The sequence below is a fragment of the Etheostoma spectabile genome, chromosome 10 (genome assembly GCF_008692095.1).
Source record: "Etheostoma spectabile isolate EspeVRDwgs_2016 chromosome 10, UIUC_Espe_1.0, whole genome shotgun sequence".
NCBI lineage: Eukaryota > Metazoa > Chordata > Actinopteri > Perciformes > Percidae > Etheostoma > Etheostoma spectabile.
Window position 1 is genome coordinate 9,879,685 of NC_045742.1, and position 4,872 is coordinate 9,884,556.

The window sequence follows — 4,872 nt, forward strand, 5'->3', positions numbered from 1 at the left end:
AACCTCAAAGTGAAATTTTCATGCCATGGAACCTTTAAATCTAAAGTATGTTATTATATGTGGATGTCAGGTAGTGTTGTGCATATGATATATATCTTGACTTAACGTTTTGTTCTTAATCTTACATGCAAAAGTAGTCGATTGAAATAAAAAAAATGCATTTTTTCCATTTATGTAAAAACTATAAATGTTGTAAAACAGTGCATTGCATCCATTTATACTGCAATCACATTTTCTGTATTTTCCTAGTTGGTTAATTTTAGTCCTTTCCTCTACATTAATTTAACAACTATTTCTAAATATTCTAACGATCTAAGTTCTACTAAACTTTGGAAGTAATTCTGAATATGATGTAGATCTAATTTAAAGTGTAACGTAACTGTGGTTTAAGGCTAAACTGGGAAGTTCTATTGTTTTCATCATTAACAGTGGATGGCAGAGTTACGGTGCTGGTTAATGAACTGTATGACAGGATATGCTGCGGAAGTCATAACAAAAGAACAAAAGTTTGGCCTGAGATGTCATTTTGCAGCTAGAGACCACTACGCAGGAAGTCTTTATATTTTGTCTGGTGGATGAAGTGAATACGTGTCATTTTCTCGTGTTTGACCATTTAAAATTTTGGGTGATGTTATAAACATGATTCATAATTTTAGCAAACCACTTTGGTGCATAAAACACAATTGATCTATTCCTGGATGACCACAATACACCAAGATATGTAAGAGCCATATTTAACTATGATTATTCAGTATATTTTCCATTTATACTGGTAACAAAATAATATTCTGACAGTGGTGATATCCAGGGGTAAGAAATTACAAATTCAGTTCATGCAAATATACAGTGGATGGAACAGCCAGTAGGGGGCAATAAAAGGACTTGCTCTGTTTTTAAAGAAGAAAATCTGCAATGCTGTCATTTTTGCAGAAAAAATTAGTACATTTAAGAAGATTTGGAAAGATTCCTGTTTTCGTGTAACTATTACATTACCAGAAAATGTATTTATTCACCTTATTACATTAAAATACATTTGTGCAACATATAACCAGATTTTCACACAATCATTTTTAAATGCAGATGACACTGTTGACACACAAATGCCTTAAATGTCAGTTGTTGAAATGCAGTGTAGAGTTCAAATACTTAAACAATATATTTTAGTGGTACTATTCCCTTCAGCACATTTAACAAACCAACTGACTAGTTTGTATTAGTCATAAGAGGTTTCCCTTTCTGTTTCTGAGTCATTGCGTCTCGAGGTTTGTAGCTGTTTTTTGTCTGAAGAAGAAAAAAACAAGTTGGGCCGATCTGCTTTTCCTCTTATGTTGTATTGTTGCATTTAGCTCCCTCTGTGAACTAATTTTTCTGTACAATATCTGCTCACCGTTATAATGATAATTCAACAGTGTTTGTTGATCTTGTGGGAAAACCCAGCCTCACCTTTGACCACTGACAAAAAAATAAACGTTCAGCTTTTGCAACAAAAGCTGTCTGGTGCCGGTTAATAAGGGGACACTTTTTGAAATGATTTGCAGCCACTTCATGTCTTTCCTATGCAGAGTGACTTTGGTTAGAAAACATTTGTTGCAGTGTAAGTGCAAGGTCCTAATCATAGACATGCACACACGAGAATTGTCTCAAGATGAACTTGACTTATATTAAATAAGTAATGGCATTGCATTTATTAAAAACGTTAAAAGCAGAGCTAAGCCGAAGCTCCATGAAAAGACCTGGGGTTTGTTTCGCATGCAGACCCTGCTCTGTCTACCGAGACGGGTGGTGCTGTGTGTGGAAGTCTGCACACACTGGTGGCAACTCTCTTATTCTACACTTTTTTTCCCTTTCCTTGTGGATAAATTTAGTGGTGCATAGTTCACTGCCTCTCCATCATCCTGCAGGTGGTTGGACAGGGGTTCTGGCGGATGCAGGGATTGTATCCTCAGGAACAGCAGAATCCTTTTTAACAGTCTCAAGCACTACTAAACAAACACCCTCAGCTAGCCCAGGAGTTTCAGAGTGAAACATTTGTGCACAAATCAAGCAGAGAGTTCTCCACAATGGTCATGAACAGGCCAATGCTGTCATCAAGGGAAGTGGGGGTGCAATAGGTCTGACAGAAGGGCCGTTAGCCCTAAGAAGGTGGATGGTTGCTGATCCTGAAGTCAGCTGCTTGGTTTTGTGATGCAGTATCTAGAGCCAAAGAAGGTACAGAACTAACCAGCTACCATAAGCAGACCAAATGAGCTCAACTGTTTCTTGATAAAGTCAACAAGCTAACCAGTGTCATTAAGATAGGGGCAATCCTTTCAATGAAGAGGGCCAGGATCTGTTTTAACTTGACATAAAGGACATTGGAAAACCCAATTGCAGCTGCATTGATTCATACAAACTATGAGAGAGGCAAAACCCGGTTTCAACAGTTCATGAAAGGACTTGAAGAAGACAAACCAAAACTTTATGAGCCAATCGAGAACTGCATGACCTTCTTCCATCAGGACCAAGCCTCTGTCCATTTTTTTGAGGAAAAAGGTGCTGAAGGACCACTGCCAGCTCTTCTCCAAACTGTTTATTTTATGCCACAGCAGAGAGGGTGATCTGAAGGCATTTTTTAAACATGAGAATCAGTCAAAATCTGTAGGTAATCAGAATTCCCTACTGCCTTGAATGATGGAGGGAAGCTCCACAGTGGACAGAAATCTCAGCTGGATCCTTGTGTCCTTGAGTCTCTTCTCAAAACCCCAACAATGAACTAGAAGCAGATACCATCATTATTGATAGGTAAGAACTGGTGAACAGTTTGTCACCACAGAGCTCAAAAACATTTGACTACTGCGCCGCATTTGAGGATCTCTCCAAAATAGAGACATACTCTGTTGAATACAATAGGACAGACATAGTGTTGGACATCTACCAGCAATCAAGTTTGAAGGCAGAAGCTAAGTCAAAGAGAGGACATGGAGCCAGACGCAAAGTGACCAGCAATGGCAAAATACCCATCAACTGGCGGAACTTTCTCAGAGATGATGAACATTGAAAATACAACTGAGCTGTTCCACTTTGCTGACAGAATCGCAGAAACGTGAACACCAAATGTGGTTACAGTGACCAAAGAGGATCTAGCTGTCAGAAACCACTCCATCAACCTAGATGATGTAAGTCCATGTTGTCATGAGGAAGCTGACACTAGGATATTTGTCCACGCTAAACTTGCAGCCAAAAATGGCAGCAAAAACATCATTGTCAAACCCAGTGACACAGACGTTCATCTTATACCAGTCAGTGTTCTGCAAGTTTTTTCAGGACATTGGTCTGCAACAATTGTGGCTGGGTTTTGGCAAAGGAATGAACCTTAGATGGATCCCTGTACATGACCTCTGTCAATGTATTGGAAGGGAGAAGAGCAGCAGTATTCTCTTCTTTCATCCAGTCACTGGCTGTGATGTTTTTCAGCCTTCTGTGGCAAAGGGAAGAAGACTGCTTGGAAAACATGGAATATTTTGGAAAAAGCTTCTGAAATCTTCAGCCAGCTCCAGCCACTACCCTCCAAGAATGGATGACGGCGACCTGAAGATTTTAGAAAAGTTTGTGGTCATGATGTCGACCAGCGAAGCAGGAGGAGTAGGTTGGTAGCCAGGTAGGACTTGTTTGCCAGAAAGTAAAGGTCCTATGAACCCACTCCTCCTGCTCAAGCAGCATTGCTGCAGCATGTAAGCTGGACCAGCGTCCTGAGCGGTTTGGGGGGTACAGTGCCTTGCTGAAGGGCACCTCGCAGTGCCCTAGAGGTGAAGTGGAATCTCTCCAGCTACCGATCCACACTCCATACTTTGGTCCATACGGGGACTTGAACCGACGACCCTCCGCTTCTTGGAAGCGGAGGGTTTTAAGTACATTTTAATTTCAGAATGTTTGCAAAATATATTATAAAACATGTTTTGGAGCCAACTACTCTCTTTCTAGCCTCACAGCCCTTTGTAAAGGCCATTTTCATTCAGAACAACAAGCAAGGCCATGGCATGCAACAGCACTGACACACAAGTGTGGCGGGCCATTTCTCTACCTTTGACCAACCACTGAGGCTGTTTACTAAGAAGAGATCTGCCTCTGCGTATCAACAGGATATGTGAGGTTAGAGGTGCAAGAAGGGAAGCGCTACAAGCAGGGTTCAAAATTAACTTTTTTGTCCTCCCGCTAAATGTCTAGTAAATAATCAAATTTCACCAGCCACTCAATAAAGCAAACCTACCAGCCACTTGAATATTTTACCAGCATTTGGCTGGTAGATGGTGCTAATTTTTGAACCTTGGCTACAAGAGGAAGCTAATTTTAGTTTAGCCAGTATACCTAGTTGTTTTCATTTTACCTACCTTATTCTACCAATGCACTTTTTTTCTACCAAAAGTATAGGTTTGCTGATACACTGTGCATCACACTGCTAAGGAAAGGAACCAAGACATTTGAGTCCACCACACAGCAATAATGTGCCTCCAGGCACAATGTGTGCCTCTGACAAAGTGTATACCAAAGATCAGTTTTCTTTGCTGTGTGTTCTTTAAACTGCATGCTGGACTTTGATAAATATGTAAAGCACAAGGAAATTATGAAAGTCATTCTATGAAGACACATGATATATTTGGGTGTCTTTGTGGCATGAATAACTGATGTGGAGAAAGAGATCAGGATTTTGCAGCAATAGAGTAACAAATATTTTCAACACTTTTTTTTATAAAGCTCTGGATTAAAATATTTAAAGTGCTCATATTATGCTCTACAGGTTCATAACTGTATTTAGAGATTATACCATAATAGGTTTACATGGTTTAATTTTTAATTAACACCATATTTTTGTTGTACTGGACATTGCTGCAGCTC